General features: G+C 41.8%; 1 protein-coding gene across 4 annotated transcripts in view; it reads right to left on the reverse strand.

Annotated features, from left to right (window-relative positions):
- The window catches only part of NAV2 (neuron navigator 2), an 808,709-nt gene that overhangs the window by 242,348 nt on the left and 546,426 nt on the right, over window positions 1-19,935 (reverse strand). The gene's annotated exons all lie outside the window — the stretch shown is intronic.

Raw genomic sequence — 19,935 nt, forward strand, 5'->3', positions numbered from 1 at the left:
GCAGTGAAAGAATGAGCAGACAGGTTTCTACAAGACAACATACAAGGATGTGGGACTGATGGGATATTACAGACTGGGAAAGGCTCCCCCACACTCTCATGTTAATCAGCAGGAAATAGAAGGGCAGAAGAGGGAGGTCCTTTCATGTTCTTAATAAAGCCCCAAACACAAAAAATACAAAATGTACCAGGCAATGCCTCCCTTTTGCTGAAAATGAGATCAAATTAGGCACCCTAATTGTTTTTCAAATGATTTCTGACCTGGTTATATTACACAAAACAGGACAGAGTGATTCAAACCTGCTGTCAATACAGAGTCAAGGAAAGAAAAATGCCAGCGATTCTGCAGCTGTCCAGCTGGAATCCTAGAGGAGCAGCTTTCATGACGACTCTGATGCACAGAAACAAGCCAAACTGCCAGAGCAGGAGTTAAACCAAATAAACCTGAAGGATATCAGTTTATTAGGAGGAGAGTCTTAAAACAGCAGCCAGGAATGCATGGGTTTCCCTGGACAACTCAGATTACATGCCCTATCCCTGCCTTTAGTAACACGAAGCACTAAAATGTTCTGATCAATCTAGTTTCTCTCCGAATTGCAGTTAAGTTTTCAGCTTAGGGAAGTCAGTCTGTAAGCAAACACACTGGATGAGCCAAATGTATACATACAGTGATGTTCCTTAGAGGGGTTAGCTGGGTATAAAGAGAAATAAGGCACAGTCTGGGTCTCTGGGAAATTTACACCAGGGTTAGAAGAAGAAACAATGCCTATAAGGACATGGTCCCAAGAGCGAGGGTTTCTAGTTAAACTGACAGACGGTCTTCATGACAATGAGCATTTGACACGAACTCTAAAGAATGCATTCCTTCATTTAATGCATCTCTATCTCGTGCCAGGTTATGGGGACACAAAGATCAACAGTGACCAGTCTCACAGGGCTGGGTAAGGGGCGTCAGGCATTCTAAAACATTACATTGAAACAAGTTTTCTTTTCTGTTTCATTTATTTAACATTTTGGTAATCAGCAGCACAGACACTAAAGTCCAAATGTGTTTAAGTGGAATGTAAACATTTGCTCAAAGCTGTGGGTGTCTGAAAGCAAAGAGGACTTTTGCAAGAGATACAGAATCATACAAGAATCACTTTTTTGCTCTTATTCTGCAAGCGAAGCAGCAAAATGTCCTAGAGTCCAGATGTAAATTCCATTTCCATTTTTTCTATTTCAAAAACATTGGCCCTAGCTCATCTTGTCTTTGGCAGTTCACTAAACTTTATTTAATGAGATAAAGTTGAAGAACTACTACCAAACACAGACATTTTGCTTAAAAATTAGAATGTAAGCACCAAAAGATTAAGTCAGGATGTAACCCAGTAGAAATTCAATGATGAAATGCCTGCAATCCATCATTTTTGCCAGTTAGAATCGCCAGAGTGGCTGCAGATGTTACCACTTGCACTCTCAAAGGTTGAGAGCTGCCTTTTGCTAACACATGCTGAAACCTACTAGGATTTAGGTGGCCCAGAACTTCATCACCACAGAGCTCTATCAGGTTTCCCCATCTCCACAAATAAACCGATCACTGGGTCAAGATGCGCTCTCCCTTTCATGTAAGCCAACCAAGTTATTAGCAAAGCTCCTTGGACAGAAGTTTGGAGTCTCAGCCTTTGCTGCAGCTCTGTCCCCCACCAAGAAATTGATTTCTGCCCTGACTGGCTTGGGTGGGCATTCTAGGTCATCTACTGTCTGAGGACAATTTCGAACTGACAAAGAATTCTTAGAGTGAGGTGACAGGGTAAAACATGAAAGAGATTCAGAAAGCCTGGGTTCTGATCCCTTTTTGACCACCATCCTCTCAATTCTTCAACAAGGATTTATTGAACATGACAGGCATGCTCCCTGCCCTCATAAAACTTGGAGTCTAGCACCAATTTGCTGGTTAGAATTGAGAAAGTCATTTTGCCTACTTCATTCAGACACCTACGCATATGCACACACTTGACTTTCCTCTATCAAGCCATGCCCCCTTTTACCACCTAGAGTTTGCACACGCTGTTCTGTCTAGAATACTCTTTTCTTATTCTACATAGCTAATACAGTTTTCAGCTTAGACCTCACTTCTTCCAGGATACCTTCCTGACTCCTCCAAGATTGGATAGGATGCTCCTTCCAGATATAAATGTCCTATAGGTACTTATCACAGGATATTACAAGTGTCTGTTTCTGTGCTATGTGTCCTGTCCCTATTCCAAGCACACCATCTGGCACATGCTGGGATTTCAGGCACCATATAGCCAATAGAGTTGGCTACAGTTCACTTCCAGCTCACAAATATTTGCTGAGCCCTGTCCTTGCCCTAAATGAAATCAAGACCAAAAAAACAAAAAAAACAAAACAAAACAAAAAAACACCATGTGCTTGCAAAATGATAACACTGTAAAAGCCAATGAGACAGGGATTAAGCATTACCTTACACTTAAGGGCATTGCGGGGGGAGAAGTGATCATTGTCCTAAGAAAAATGAGTTCAAATTATCACAATCTTTTTACATGTGGTGTTTGGTTTTTTTAAATTTAATTTTATTTGTTTTGGAGACAGTCTCACTCTGTCACCCAGGCTGGAGTGCAGTGGCACTATCTCAGCCCACTGCAACCTCCGCCTCTCAGGTTCGAGCAATTCTTCTGCCTCAGCCTCCTGAGTAGCTGGGATTACAGGCGCATACCACCATACCTGGCTAATTTTTTGTATTTAGTAGACAGAGTTTCACCATGTAGCCCAAGCTGGTCTCGAACTCCTGAGCTCAGGAAATCAGCCTGCCTTGGCCTCCCAAAGTGCCAGGATTACAGGCGTGAACCACCATGCCCAGCTGGTTATTTTTGTTTTTCTCTTAACATACTGATATGTCAGAAAACAAACTCCAGAGCCCCTCTGATTTAGAGTGTCCCTATATACTTTCAAGAACTTCATACTCTTCCTTTAAGTTCCAATTCTATATGAACTCACCTTGTCTACCTTCTCCCAGTCCCTAAGATTCCACTTTCTTCTCTGAATTTCCATGACTCTGACTGCCTGGACCACTCATTTGCCATTGGCTGGTTTTGTTCACAGTTGCACCTCCAGCAATTTGTACAGCATTTAACGTAAAAGAGGGGCTCAATGACTAGTAAATTTAGTAGAAACTAGCTTGTATGATAGCATGAGGGTTAAAAGCAAAATACTAGCTTTGCAGTGATGCAGATTCTGGTTCAAATCTCAACTCTGGCCCTTAGCTGCATCATGTAGGCCCATTATTTAACCACTCTGAGCTTCAGTTTATCTATAGGAGATGTTACTACTGACACTTCCTAATAGTGATGTGAGGGATTAAATGAGACTATGTATGCAAAGTACCTAACACACCTCCAGGCACATAATAACTCAATCACCCCACAGTGGGCAGCTACTGTTACCATTTTCTTTGTTGTTACTGTTTCGGGGCCGCCTTTCTATTCACAGTCCATCTCCTCACCTATTTTATAACCTTATAAAGTTATTTATAAGGCAGGCATTTGTAACATCTGTTGTTGACACACATGGAAGGCTTTAGGATAGTGATGAAGAGGAGGAGGAGGAACATGAAGGCAACTATTACTTCTTCTGATGTCACTAATTTGCAACCCTATAGCAGGCTTTTGATTTCAAAAAGAGCAGCTGAGAAGTGGGAGAAGAAAAAGAACAAGCTCGCTTCTGAAGAAATGTGCTTCCCAGAGATTCCGCAGGACCCCTGGACCACAAACCACAGAAAACCATGAGATGTTTTACAGCCAGGAATCTCCTCCTACCCCCAACTCCCCACCTCTTCCCTGGCCAGAGTCTTTGCTCACTAAGGGTATGGAAAGCTGTTTCTATGCATTAGCATCAATTGACAACTCAAAGTTACAATCTGTTTTTATCTGGATCAGAGGCAGAAAGATAAATGTCTCAGGCATTACTTAAAATTCCTAGGCCAGCACCAAAGGCCTTCTATCTATGCTGTGGTTCCAGAGGGAATGCCCAGAGCAGGGTGGCCAGTTACCTGTGTCAATGCTCTGTTTACTGCCTGGGGTACTCCTGGAATGGGGCACTGTCTAGAATTGGGGTCCCAGAAGGAGAGGGTACATACAGTTCCATCCCATATGAACTGGATTAAAGTTAAATATATACAGGGAAACGAAGACCAGAAATTCTCTCCTTTAGCATCCTTGAGGCAAAATCAATACCCTTTTTTTATTGAAGGGAAACTGAGGTCCAAGGAAGGGGAGACATTTAACCACTAATATTTTGGTATAGAAGAGCTAGAGTTATAATATCTACTTGAATATGGCATGAACAGAAAGCCATTTTTAAACCACTCTATTGACATATAATTCACACACCATGAAATTCATGTATTTAGAGTGATTCAATGGTTTTTAGTATCCTCATACTCATGAAGTTCTCCAACCATCACCACAATCTAATTTTAAAACATTTTCATCGTATCAAAAAGAAACTCTAGCCACTCCTCATCCCTCCTCTACCCCCACCCCACAGCCCTAGGAACCACTAATCTATTTTTTGTCTCTATAGATTTGCCTACTCTGGAGATTTCATATAAATGGGATCTTACAATATTTGGCCTTTTGTGTCTAGAATGACATTTTTTTAATGACAGACTTCAGCGGCAGACTCACTGACTGCTCAGTGAATAATTTTCCAGAGCTGTGCTGTCAAATACCATATCCACTAGCAAATGTGGCCATTTAAATGAATTAAAATTTACTACATTAAAAATTCGATTATTCATCCACACTAACCACATGTCAATTGTTAATAGTCACATGTAGCACTAGTGGCTACCATATTAGACAGCACAGAGCGTAAGTTATTTCCATCATTGCAGAAAGTACTGTTGGACAGTGCTGCAGAGGATAGAGGCACTTATTTATTCATTAAATACAGAGCAGCACTCTGTGAAATGTCTCCTCCTCCTGGTGTTGGAGAGTTACCAGTGAGGATGAGGAAGAGGTTAAGGGAGGAAGGAGGGAGTGAACGGGTGGGCCAAGAAAAGCTCAGTATACCCTCCTCCCACCCCACCACAATGCTACTTCCAGTGCCCTGAGAGCTCCCACACCCACCCTGGACCTCAAAAGCTCTCTGTTTAGTTAAGCTCATCCAAAAGGCAGATATGCCAAAGCCTTTGGAAAGACTTCAAGGAAGCCAGCCTCTACCTTAGCCGTTTGATGATTTCTGAAGCGTTACATGTCAGAAGGTGATCTGAGGGGCTCCTTAATGAGACTGAACAGTTCTGATCAGTTTCCGACCAGCAGTGGCCATTCTGGTTGCCAAGATCATAAGCGCTAATGCTGACTAACACCTCAAGGCCAGAGCCAGGGCATCTTGGCACACTCAGACTGAAGGGAACACAGAAAGCTCCCTGCTCCTTTGCTGGGGGCTGCCTGTGAGTTCAGCTACAATGTCTTTCCTCTAATCTGTCCAAAGACACTGTAGTCACCAGCCCCCAGCAATGGGGCAGCAAGTTGCAAATTGTGGGTCTGGATGCATTAAGACAATCAGAGTGCCCAGACTGAAGGATGATAAAAAACAAAAGGAAAAATAAAATCATATTCAGAGAAAAGTCCTTTGATCCTTCACCTGTCAGAGTACTTTGTTCCAAAACACTGTGGAAAAATCATCAATTCTGACTTTCAAATGTTGTTTTATAGGAGTATAATTGGCTAATTTCCTTTCGTTTAAAACTCTGCCAAAAGAGGTATCTTCTTTCATCTACTTTAACCAATTTATAAAAAAGGAAAGGACAATCTAACAAATGCTTCTTTCAGTGTTTGCTAGTTTCAATCAATACTTCCATCTCAAACTCCCCCTCCCCCTAGGAGTGGCAGTGGGGAGATTTCAAGAATCAATAAGTGACATTTCTAAGATATCAGGAGCAAAAGATAACAGGGTGGATATTTACCAAACTATGTCAAGTGTGCATTTACTAAAAGTTGTCCTTTCAGTGAAGGTCATTCTGTGTTTCTTGGTCCCTTGGTTTTCAAAAACACCTTTCATCATGGTTTATCAGGGAGAGAGGAGGCTGAGCAAGAAGAGGTGGCTACATGGGTGCTTCAGACTTTTGATCTGAAGCAACAGACCAGGAGTGGAGAACTGGCTCTCTGAGGTTCTCAGTCAGCTGCTGTGGTTATTTTCTCCTTCATAGTCATTTCTGACTTTTGGACATGTATGAAATCATTGATTCAACAAACCTTATATACACAATTCAGGGTATTTTCCCATATGTTTCATCTCATGGAAACCATACAATAACTTTACGTGGTTGGTGCTATCCTCATTTCCATTTTAGAGCTGAGGAATGTCAAGTTCAGAGGTGTTAAATGACCCATCAAAGCCACACAGTCATCAAGCAGAGTTGCTGGGACCAGACCCCAGGTGTCCTGAGCCCAAGTCTGGCATTCGGATCATCTTCATCACACAACTTTTGCCAGTTGGTGTGGGAAAGAGAAAGCAGAGAAGTGTAGGCCTGTGAATACCAAGAATCCCAAAGGCTGGAGAATGGGCTCGGAGAACAGGCTCAAGTGGAGTCAGACCTGTTTTGCAGAGTTCTACTTTAACAGCTGGTTCCTACCTTCTTCCCTCGGCCACAGGGGCCTCATAAAGCATCTGCTTCTTAGAGACACCTCCTATGGGACTGGGGTAACCAAGGATGCTTTGGCTGCTCTCCCCCATGAGTTCTTAGAGCTACATGCCCCCATAACTTATAGGAAACTGCAAGTATGTCTTAGTACATCTTAAATGAGCTCAGTGCATTCTCATTTTCATGCAACTACAGTGGAAACAGACTATTACCTTGACAACTGAAACCAATCCATCAATATAAATTCACTGGGTGCAACCTGTTTATTGTGGTAGATTGATTACAAAAACAGCCCCTAGTGTTCACCCCTTTCTGTGCCATGTATGCTTTGCAATGTGACTTTGCAGCTCCTCCTTCAGTAGGTGGAATCTGTTTCCCAATCGCAAGAATTTGGACAGGTCACATGACTAGGTTTGGCCAACAGAATGAAGACAAAAACTGGTGTCCTCTTTCAGAGCTTAGGCCTCAAAGGGCCTTGCACATTTCAACTCTCTGCCTTGGAACTCACCTACCACCAGAAAAATAGCTTAGACCAGCCTGCTGGGGGATGAAAGACCATGTAGAGAAATCTGAGTTGTCTCATCTGAGGCCATTACAGATCAGCCAGCATGTAGTCAACATGCCAGATGCCCTCAGACATAGGAGCAGGCCCAGCCGAGACCCCCTGAAGCTGGTGTACCTTAGCAAGACTGTCCCATCAGCCTTGGGCATGTAAGAAATCATACAAGGCTATGATTTGAAACCATTCATTTTGAGGGGCTAGGGAGATAGGGGTGAGTAAGGCACCTGTTTCACCAAACTTATCAAGGTGAGAGGGTCCAAAAAAAGGTTCGCCCCCTCGAGTTTTAGTATTAACTATTTCCTAGGCAGTAACAGGTTTGAAGATGTTCTGGGGGAGACAAACACTATTTGTGTTGGAAGGTATGAGCCTGAAATGGTTCAAATTGTGGCTAAAAGAGCAAAAGCTTGGAGTCAGGTGACTTAGCTAAGAATCCTTGCCCTAGCACATATGTCCTATATGGAAAAGTCCCTCTCCCTCACAGGTATTCACTGGTTTTCACTCCGAGCCAGATGAATGTAACATAAACCAAATTAATTAATTTAACATAAGCCAAATTAAGCCCCCTAAGAAGGTTCATTACTGAAAGTCAGAGCCTCATTCATGCATGAACAACAGGACAGAATGAATGACTCTCTAGTATACAGAAATAGTTAGAAATAGGGCGCAGTTTCTTCCCTACAAGGTCGAAATTACTGGCTCTTCCTGGACTCTCTCCCTGGTTTTTCTTAATGAATACTGCCCCCTACAGCATGTCACTGAAACAGATTTTTTTAAAAATTGCATGAACATTCCTATCTGGCTCTTAAATCAGGGCAAGGAATGATCCAAGTGTTAAATGGTGGAAACCACATATACAACTTCTCACGAAGTAGCCATGATTTCTTCTGTGTGGCACCCATCCCTGACCGTGAACTCTCTGATGGCCTCCGAGCATGAACTTGGCAAGTTCAAGACAATTTAAGTGAAGTTAAGGGAAAAATCTTCCCAAGTATGTGAATGGAGTAAAAGAAGTCATCACAAACGCTCACAGGCATATCCACATAAGATGCAGACTTTTCCCAGCATACAAATGAATCCTAGAGTACAAGTGGCACCCTCAAAAATAAAGTGCATTTTTGGAATGAATGAAGGCTTTTAAGGGAACCAATCCAAAGGTGGGGTTTTGGGAACTCTAATAAACTGTGGGGATATGTGTGAAATTACTGAGGTGGAGGAGACTCTTCCAGAATGAATCACACCAACTCTACCCTTGCCTGGGGTAATCAAATGCTAGATTTGCAAGCAATCTTAGAGAAAATCTATTCCAACCTACTTGCTATTATAAGAAACCTCACCTGTAGCATCCCTAGCAAGTGATGATGAAGCCTCTATTGAATACCTCTGGGGTCAGGATACTCACTACTCTCAAGAGAGCCTATTCAACTGTGAGAAGACAAATGTGAAAAGTTCTTTTTACAATACACATATGGAGCCAAAGTTTGCCTCCCTGTAATTTTTTTTACTTCTACTCCCTATGGCCAGAGAGAGAAGGAAAAAGCTAGTTCAGGATATAGATCTTCATTTGTGCAAGGGAACTGGTTTCGCTCCATAAAACTGTTTTCAAAAACATCTTTTATTTCCAACCATTGTGTGGGAGAATGGGGATTGTGGGCACAATGGACCCCTGCAAACTTTGGCTATGGGTCTCACCCTGAAGAAGTTGTACCTAGTCCAGAGAATTAAGTTTCTACCTAATCCAGGGAATTAAGTTCATTCCTATTACCCGCCTTTTTTTTTTTTTTTTTTTAATAAGAGCAGTCACTACAAAATGTAATGATACTGTTTGCATTTGTTTACTGCCTCTTCCGTCAGACTTTAAGTTCCACGCAGGCAGAAATTATCTGGTTTTTCACTTTTGAATACTCAGTGGCTGGCATAATGCCTGGTACATAGAAGACATTCAATAAATAACCTCTGACACATGAATATATGAAGGACTGGATTCCAAGTACATGAATGTATAATAAAGAAAGGAGAGAATCATTTATTCCACACTATACAGTCTGGTTTAGAATTATTTGCCTCCTAAAAATGGAACCAAATCTAGCATAACCTTTTTGCAGCAAAAATCAACTAGTGCCTTCAAAGATCCTTCTCCTTAGGGCTAAATCTGATCCTTGAATCCACCAGCTGGCTGCCTGCCCATGTGAGTGGGTGGACGGCTTTGTGAAGACCAATTTTAGCTCAGGCCTGCTGTCAGTTCCTCACCACTCAAGAGAAAGTTTTTCCACTAGGCCACACGAACCTGATCACACCCACACTGTGGGTTTTCTCCACTTCACATACATTCTCCTAAATTGAGGAAACAAATGTGGGGAGGCCCTGTCTGGAAGAAAGCATTTAGACAGTCTGCAAGTCATTATCCTCCCAAGCACAGTGCCTGAGAACGCCAGGCTAGAAACTCTAGGAGCCACACAAAACCTGGGCAGTAGGGGGCAGCAGAGACTTACAGTCCTAGGCTGTCCTGGAGCCAAAGGACTTATTTTTCTTTAACTTTGCTTTTTCCAAGCTATGTAATTATAGCTTCCCCACTCCACATTTAGATCTCCCACTCCACATTTCAGAAGAATGCTGTGATTCTCCAACTCTGAAAAAGGAGAAGGGAGCATTAGATGTTAAGAGGCCTTCTTTATCTTTGCTTTTACAAAGGAAGCAGGCCAGGTCATTGATTTCCATCAGCAGTTGTTATCTGTGCATTGTCCACAAAGTTTGGGGAGCCTTGCCATCATAAGAACTAGCATAACCATTGCTAAGGAATCATGGTAGGAGCTCCTAGGACACTAAGAATGTGAACTGTGTCCCACGGGGCCTTGGCACAAACCACTGTGTAGCATGACCATTCATCCACAGGGCGTGACACCGGCAAATGGCCCATGTGTCACTCTCATCACCAAGTAGATATACCGTGAGCATTGTCTCAAATATTCTCAGTGCAACCCACTGACACCTTCATCAGGAGAAGATGGCTCCCTGGCACGGGGGCTACACACTGGTATCCTAATGAAATGCACACATTGATGGAATCACAAAGGCAAGCTGCAGCTAAGAAACAAGCACTTTATTTGTGAGAGTCACTGAAGCCTGAGGATGTCATGTCCTCGGCCCAGAGAGGCAGCCAAGTACACATTCACAAGAAACTCCTCAGTAAGTAGTTGCAGCTACATGAGCTGCCAGGCTCTACCGTTCAGGGTCTCTCTCCTCATTCTGACCAGCACTCCATGCTTGCACTTCACATTGTGAACATGGGCTACATATGCTCACAGAAATGTTAACTTCACTTATCCCAAAATGTATGTATCTTCTCGTGTTGATGAACACTGTCAAATACCTAAACTTGGAGGAAACAAACTTTTTAAAGAGGACCTTAAACTAAGGAATGACTAAACTAAGCCCTGACTGCAGATGAGACCTTGATAAAAAATGAGTATTATGAGAGCACCCAGAAATGTAAATACTTCCCCCTCCCAATGATCCTTGAAATGAAATTGAATTCATGAATGTGTGATGCTTTCCACGTAACAGATGGAAGTAAGAGAAATGCTGAGATTTATCATCTGAAGATCGGATGAACATCAACCAATCATTTTCTATTTCTGAGACAAGACTAATCAAATAGATCTTTCATCTTTCCAAATGATTCATTTTCTTTTTCTCTACTCCCTCTGTTACAAAAAGCCAGGTTTATTGTATTTCAGAGAAAGGATATATAGCAGAACCATAAGTTCACACATTGGTTTTGAAATGTATCCATTTTTAGAGAAAAACAAACATGGTGACATTCTTCTTCTCTGTGAAAAAAGGATGGCTTCAGCATTAAAGGTGATTAGTTTCACACATTAGAGGGATTTTTGTGTCTCCTCTTCTGAAGGCTCTTTTAAATTACACAGATCAAGAAAATGACTCCCAAAGGGGGAGAAACAGACTGCACCAGATACAATTTCTTTCACCTTGATGTTTGATTGTAATGCTTGAGGTTAAGGACAAAAGCTAGGGTGGAATAAGGGCAGTTGGGCACATCAGTCAGGTCCCTCTCTAAGGCAGCTTATAATAGTGCTCGCCCTTCCTCTGAACAGGACAGTGCTCTCCTCCACATGAAGTACCACCAAGCTCTGCAAGTGCCAAGGAGACAAAGAGCAAAAAGGTGATTCTCCAGCTAGGGAAAGGTGAGTCAACTTCTCCCTCAGAGCACCTCCTTGTCTTGTATTCCCTCTGCTCCCATATTTAGACCCCCAAAGGGACACTTTCTTTTTAATTTCTCCAGTCTAAGGAAGAATCTATTAGCTCAGCAGAAACAAGACAGCAATGAAATTGTAAAAATGAAAAATGCAAGGAAGAACTTTGCTAAAGGTTAGTGAGGCAATAGCACAAAGCCAAAAGAAAATAAGACCTATGCAAGTAGCTAAGTCTACCCAGTATATGTTGCTGGCTCTGAGAATAAATTTAAATATGTATATGATAAAAGGTATACATATAAATGATTCCCCATTTATTCATCTCCTGCTATGTGCCAGGCCTTTGTCTGGGTGTCTTACTATATTACCTCCATTCCCCATAACAATGTACTACAAAGTAGTTGCTGAGAATTAAAGGGCATTTAAAAGGGAGTGTTCTCTTTTCTCGCTCTGTTGCCTAGGATGGAGTGCAGTGGTGTGATGTCGGCTCACTGCAACCTCTGCTTCCTGGGTTCAAGCAATTCTCCTGCCTCAGCCTCCCGAGTAACTGGGACTACAGGTGTGTGCCACCACGCCTGGCTAATTTTTGTATTTTTAGTAGAGACAGAGTTTTGCTGTGTTGACCAGGATGGTCTCAAACTCCTGATCTCAAGTAATCCTCCTGCCTCAGCCTCCCAAAGTGCTGGGATCACAGGTGTGAGTCATCATGCCCGGCCGGTGGGGTTCTTTTCTAAAGGTAACCAAGAAGTCCTGCTAACACTAGGGTTCTCAAGCTCCAGTGCCTTAAGATCTCATGGGTGTGAAACATAAACTTCTAGGCTCTTATTCAAATATATGAATTAGAAGGACTCAGTTTGTAACGCCTGGGGATTTGTCTTTTTAGCAATTACCTCAAGGGATGATGAGATGGACCATGAATCACACCTTGAGAGACAACAGTCTAGAGTTTTAATTGGGTTATGCAAAAAATGAGAAAGAATGCTTCACATCTAACTTTCTCCCATCATTAGGGCTATAGAAGCCTGTTGCCACTTCAAAGATAAATCAACTGAATCTCAGAGGTGAGATAACTTCCTGTTGGAAAAGGATTAACAAAACCTTTTCCTCTTTTAGATGAGAATTTGACCTTGGGTAAACCTGCTAACTGTTGCCCTGGAAATGTGATAAAGATAGAATGCCCATTACTAAGCAACATTGCTTATGGTAAAAATGATACATCTGGACGGGAAAAACCATAAATGAGGTATAAATACCTCTTGGGGACACCATCATTTTGAGTTTCTCTGAGTTCTGTGACAATTGGTTGGGCCTAATCCTTGTGGGAACCCTAGAATTTATACTTATGGGGCTGTTACATACTCCCTTGGGGTATGTGACTTTTAAGCTGGACGGACTTGTGCACCTGCCCTATTCAAATATTATTCCCTCACACCTGAGCTGTTACCTGGGGGTGAAGGGGTACAGCACTAGAATGGTGCTAAGCACGGCCTGTGATGGTCTTTTGAGGGTCATCCTGAGCAGATGCATTGGTGGCCATGACATTTGCCCAGAGTCATACTTCTGGGAAGCGGCAGAGCCAATACTCAAACGCAGTGATCTGCCTTCACAGTACTTGCTTTTTCTTTAACTGCAAGTCCCCAAAACTCCTCTCCTGAGAAAACTGAACACTGGCCCCAAGACCTTGGTACAACTTCTTGTTTATTCCTCCAGTGATCTGTGAAGTCCCTAAATTTGGCAGCATCTAATCCATCCTGCCTACTTAGCCTCAACAGGTGGTCTCACTGGTCATTGAGTTCCATTCCAGGCAATATCCCAGAGAATTCTTTAAATTCAATGATGCTACCTTGGTTCACACCTCTAGGTTGGCTTTCTAAGCCCTTTGACAACTATGGGTTCTAGCTAGAAGGTCATAAGAACATCACAGCTGATTCCCAAAAAGAGATGGCTATCACCCTCTCTAACCAACCAACACCTAGGCTCTCCCTGGCCTGGAATAATAGCTCCAGCAATGACAAAGGTCTCTTGATGACCAAGGGAGGCCCTAACCCATCACAGAAATGATCTTGCAGAAGTTTACGCTCTACGGGCCCTCCATAGAATATGAGTTGAATAACACAGTGAACCCAACATATTTGCTGTCAGATTAACACCCAGATCAGGAAATGTAGGACGAGTCATTCCTTCCCAGCCTTCTTTTCCTTTTCTCTAAGCAAAAATTTTGAAATGGAAATCAATATAAATGATATTACTTCTCGGAAGTCCTCCCAGAGTCTTCCTGGCTGCGTTCATCTTTTTCTTCAAAACTTTGAGCATCTCTCTATTATAGAACATGTGAGCGTCATTCCTCCCTAAGACTGTGAGTCCCTGGGAAGCAGAGTCTGCGTCTCAATTCTGCCTGCCACGACAATCGGTCCAGTGCCAGACAGATAGTAAGTGCTCTATAAATGATGATGAAATGAACAAATGAAGAAAGTAACCTGAAACAGGCCACCCCAACCGTATTTATGTCTGCGTGACTTGGACGACTGAATTAATTTCATCTAGGCTAACCTGCAATTTTATGTCAGAATCCTGGTTAATAGCAGGACATGGGCAACTTTTCCATGGTTACATCTCCTAATCACTAGCTCAGATAAATAACTTGGTTTGCCAACCATAAAGTGACATGTTTATAGAGATTCTAAATCAATGGCCCCAAAGTTACTCAGACATGACATAGTGCTGAAGGTTATAAAACTCTGTCTTGAGCTATGTCTGGCTCTTTTCTTCTGCTCATGACAAGGAGTGAACAAAGAGGAAGGGAGTGACACGGAACGAAGACCAGAGGAGGAAACCCACCAGAAAGAACAGATGGCGCTCCCATCAGATGAGGCGCAATAGCCAGTGCCAACTAAAGAATTCATTCACACCTCACAGTGGTTTGGTGATGGAGGACCTCAGACTCACAGAGGGGAAACTGAGGCTGGAGAAGTATCTTGAGAGTAGAAAGTTTGATCTCAAACTCAAGTGCTTTTTGTACTATGTTAAGGCAACTGGTTGTCAAAGCAGTGTCAGTAAACAAGGCCAATTTTTATCAAATGGTCTTGTTATTTCAGCTTCTTAAAATAATTTGCCTCATTTCAAAAGAACGAAAGTATTTTTTGCCGAAGACAGTGATAAAAGTGCTATCAAGTATGTAGAGAAAGTAGCCCTCTCATATCTTGTTGATGGGAATATAAATAGGTATAATCTTTTGGGAGCAAAATTTGGAAGTATTAAGGAAACTATACAACGTGCATATCCTTTGATACAGCAATTCCACTGAAATGGTTATGTACATGTAAAAAAAAATACAAGGATATTAATTTCAGTACTATTTTAAACATCAAAAAATTGGAAACAACATAAATGAAAGTGATTAAACAATATTGTGGTAAATCCATACAATGGAAAATTATGTGACTATTAGGAACAAAGAATGACCTATATGCATAGACGAGAAAGGCTGTCCATGTACTTGGCGATTTCACTTAAAAGATTTTGAAAGTAATATCAATGTGTGTATGGGTACAGAGCTTCTGAAGAACAATTATTTATAAAGCACTTTAGAATACTATTTGGAAAATAACAAACACTAAGAAAATTTCATCTATCAAAATGTGATCATACATGCATAAAAATATGGAATAATATAAACAAAGGGATAAACGGTGGCTAATCTAGGAGGTGGGGCTATGTAGGGTTGTCTTTTAAGACATTTCTGTGTTATTTGAATATTTTCCCATTATTTTTGTAATGAAAATAAAGATGTGCTTTCTGTAAAATGAAGAAAACCATATTATTCAGAAGAGAGTACCTTCTATATGCACATAAGTCAGTCTAGGAATACCAAATGTTTCAAATTCGTAAGAGGGACCAAATACTTTAGAAATGTACTAGATTCCAGGCAGTGTTAATTCATTCAAAGGATGTGAGAGGAAAGGAAGATAAAACAGGTAATATCACAAATATTTTAAAAGACAGCTATTTCTTTGTCCCTGAAAATCTGTGATTCTGGTCTGGAGCCCTAGGGCCACTTGGAGTCAACAGAAGTGAGTAGTCTTCCTGTGTCCTGACCATCTCTGGACACTGACTTTTCACTGGCAAATCTGCTCACATGTACCACAGGTCAGGCACAGATGTGACTCATTGCTGCTTGCAGGAGGGAGAAGAGGAAATCAAAGGCAAATCTAACCATGATGGCAATGATGATACAACAAACAACTTGCAGGTTTTCCTAAGGCTCTGCAGACTTTCCTTCAAACCTCACAGGCAAAATCTGAGATCAGTCTTTGGGAAAACTAGTAGGTTATGTTGCTGTCTGGGAATATTTTTGTTTTTTACACATCAACTGTGTACTTGGCCACCACCTTATGGAACAAGTGAATGAATTTCATGTGAGTCTCTAGGCCTTTTCTAGCTAAGAAGTATTATATATTATCTCTTTTCTTCAGCTTCACATCTCAGTGAGTTGTTCTGTGTAACCAGAACTAAATTCAGTGATGATGGCAGGAGGGGGCATGATTTTAAGATAAATCCTTTAGGATTTCCCTACAAAGTATAAAGTGCTCCATGGGTTTTGAAAAGTTGCCTGTTACAATTTTTAATTCCTCTTAATATTTTTAAAAATTGGGACTAAATGTTGAAATATTTTTGTCACTTATTGACAGAATAATGAATTTCTAATTGAAGTTACTGATGTCATTAGAGCAATTCTTCAGAGTGAAATTCTTAGGTCAATGGGGTCACACATTAAAGTCTATGAATTGCAGGCTATGACATGGATGACCCTTGGGGACATTATGCTAAGTGAAATATGCCCATTATTTATATTATTCCATATTTTTATGCATATACTATCATATTTTGAAGATAAAATTTTCTCAGTGTTTATTTTCCAAGCAGTATTCTAAAGTGCTTTATAAGTAATTATTTAATTCTTCAGAAGCTGTGTCCCGTACACTAAAAGAAAAATGCTGTATGATTTCATTTGCATGAGATATCTAGAGTTCTCACTCATAGAAACAGAAAGTGGTTGCCAGGGGCTGCTGGTGGGAGGTGGTGATGGAGAGTTATTGTTTAACGGGTACTGAGTTTCAATTTTGCAAGATGAAAAGGTTCCAGGGATTGGCTGTACCACAATGTGAATATACTTAACATTATTGATTAAAATGGTTAAGAGGGTTAATTTTATGTTGTAGGTATTTTGCCATTACTGTCTGAAAAAGTAGTCTATGAATCGGCTCACCTGAGAGTGCAATGCCAGAACCCGAGCCAGTCAGGGTCTGACTCACTTACAGGAAGGATGAAGGAACAGGGGTGATGGGATTACAGCACGGAGTTTACCTCACCTGAAAACAGTCCACGCCTCAGCTACACAGCACCCACCACAACAAACTGTGGTTCATCTGTTCACAAGAGTATCCCTCCCCGAGGCAGAATTCTTAAGGTGAAGGACAAGAGGTGACCTCGCCCAGGTACCTGTTATGTCTTATCCAGGTAGTTATTTCACTCTGCATGTGGGCTGGCTACCTCAGGAGCTGCAATCAACAGGTCAGGTTCAAGGGAGAACACAGAAACCAAGGAAAAAGGTGAAGGAAATGCAGCAGTTTCTGAAAGTAAACTTCCACGGCCTTTTTACCTCAGGATGGTTGAAAAAGTTAGTATAAAAAAAAAAACCTGGGACAGCCCAGGGTAGGGGAGAGAATAAATGCACCCTGCTACAGACTGGGACCACCATCAGTTGTTTTTATCATTGTGAATCCTCACAGGAGTTTTCCAGTGTCACAGCTCACATAACACTCTCACATGTACCACCCCACCTTATCCTCATAACAGACCTCCCCAAGGACAGGACGAAGCCAGAGTTTGAATCCCGGAGTGGAACCTGGATACAATTCCAGTGCTCAGTTACCAGTGAGGGCAAGTTACTTAATCTCTATTAACCTCATTCTCTCTGCCTGTAAAATTGAGTTAACAGTATTTACTTCACAGAACATTTGTAAAGATCAGGTACCATACTGAAAATCAGGCCAGGCACAGTGGCTCACACCTGCAATCTCAGCACTTTGGCAGGCCAAGGCGGGCAGATCACTTCAGGTCAGGAGTTAGAGACCAGCCTGGCCAACATGGTGAAACCCTATCTCTACTAAAAATACAAATATTAGCAGGGCGTGGTGTTGCACACTTGTAATCCCAGCCACTTGCGAGGCTGAGCTAACACTGTGCCATTGCACCCCAGCCTGATTGACAAAGCGAGACTCCATTACAAAAAAAAAAAAAAAAAAAGGAAAAGAAAATCAAAGTTCTTAATAAATAAGTATGATGGCCGGGCACAGTGGCTCATGCCTGTAATCCCAACACATTGGGAGGCAGAGACCGACGCATCACCTGAGGTCGGGCGTTCGAGACCATCCTGACCAACATGGTGAAACCCCATCTCTACTAAAAAGACAAAATTAGCCGGGCGTGGTGGCACATGCCTGTAATCCCAGCTACTAGGGAGGCTAAGGCAGGTGAATCGCTTGAACCCAGGAGGCGGAGGTTGTGGTGAGCCGAGATCATACCACTGCACTCCAGCCTGGGCAACAAGAGCAAAACTCCATCTCTAAATAAATAAATAAGTATGACTTCCCTTTCTTTCATCTGACACTAAAGTCTTTCCCTGGGGCACTGCCTCTACTAGAATTTGCACCATGGTCCTTTAAGGGGCCTCGTTCTCAGGCTGCTCAGAGCAGATGTGGGAGTCTTTGCCCAGGGCAGGGGCAGGTCAGTTGCCGTCCTAGCATTGGTGGGCACACGCGTAGGCGGCTGTAGAACACAGTATCCTTCTACACCTGTCCCATCCACTAGGAACTTTTACCTTTATTTCTCAATTTTTTGAACTTGGGTCTCACATCCATCTTTCAGACTCTTTTATGATAGCTTCTTCCCAAAGGAGCATAGGGCAAGGGCAGATTGGCCCGCGAGGAGAGGCCCAGCACAGGCTTTTCCTAACACCTTCCCAACTTTCTCCTCAGGTGCTGGCCAACCAGCCCTCAACTGGCAAAGCTTCAAGCATTTGCTTCCCAATTCCAGGGAAAGCACGGTATTAATCATGGTTCTGAAATCGAAGTGCCTGGGTTCAAATCCAACTCCATCTCTCACTATCTCTGATAGGACTTCAGCAAGTACTTAACCTTTCTTTGCTTTAGTTTCATCTTTTGTAAAATAGGGATAAAATAAGACACATGGTAGGTACTCATAAAGTAGCTTTTACACATCAATGTAAAAACACAAACCTTTCTATTACATACATATACATACATACATAAATATATACATATATAAATGCATTGGGAAAGTTCTAGATGGATATATATAGAATGGTATATATTTGTACTCTAAGGAAAATAGACAGGAGAACTTTTATCTGATACTTGTACCATTTTACAAGCATATATTATTTTTGTAATCTAAGCACACTTAAAAAACACACGGGTATGGTGAAGAAAAGGAAAGTAGGAGAGAAGAGGGGAAAGAAGGGGGAAAGGAGAGAGAGAAGAAGAGTAAAAATGGTTGCTTGAGGCAGAAAATAAGGGCTGGATGACAAAGTTTTGATGGGTTAAGACATCCTGGTGATAGCGTTAGTGCCATTTGCAGAGTTCCCAGTGCCTTGGCTGGAAAACCTTTTTCCATACACATCTGTCAGCCCTCTTTACATTTCCTTCATATGTGGGGAGGAAAAGATATAGTGATTAGCAAACACCTGGGGGAACTCAGTTCCACTGAATCAAGTGACGTTGAGTTAGAGGAGAAGATGGCGGCGGTTCCCAGCTCATTCACAGTAGGAGGGCTGCCCATGCTCCTGGGGCACTTTAGGGAGTGAAGGGCAGCTTTCCTGGACCTCAGGGAAATCGAGAAACACCATCCAGACGGCCCTAAGAATCTTCTACACCACCAGGTAGGAAATGCTTCCAGGAGACCTGGACATATTTCCTAAAGATGTCTAGTCTAGACTACTTTACCTAGAAGGAATGAAGGAAGGCTCTACCTCTTTTTGAATAATCTTTGAATAATCTACCTCAGTTTCTCCAATGTCTCAAGAGATAGAGGCTGAAACAAGCAAAGGTTTGTTTTACTACCTTCTGGGCAGGACCCCCACGGGACTATTCACTATTTTTCTCCATCCTAAAAACTCAGTACTGTGTATAGTAAAAAAAAAATCCATATCCTTTTATGGCAAAAGTTACATCATCACAACTCCTAGAGCAATGCTGTCCACTCCTTATATGTAGCCAAGATCTTCAATGAGCCAATCCACATTCCTGACTTTTTCAAAGGGTAAAAACCTCTTGTTCCTAACTCCCCTCACATTATTTCTGATGGATAAAAAAGCTTATCATAGTTCACAAAATGCATGCTCCAAGAAGCTTATATTTCTGAAAAATTACTTAATATATAAAACATATTCCATGAAAATGTATTTTCAAATTCCAAATGCTATATCGCTTCTAT

This window comes from Mandrillus leucophaeus, unplaced genomic scaffold, assembly GCF_000951045.1.
Source record: "Mandrillus leucophaeus isolate KB7577 unplaced genomic scaffold, Mleu.le_1.0 Scaffold723, whole genome shotgun sequence".
In the NCBI taxonomy this organism is placed as follows: domain Eukaryota; kingdom Metazoa; phylum Chordata; class Mammalia; order Primates; family Cercopithecidae; genus Mandrillus; species Mandrillus leucophaeus.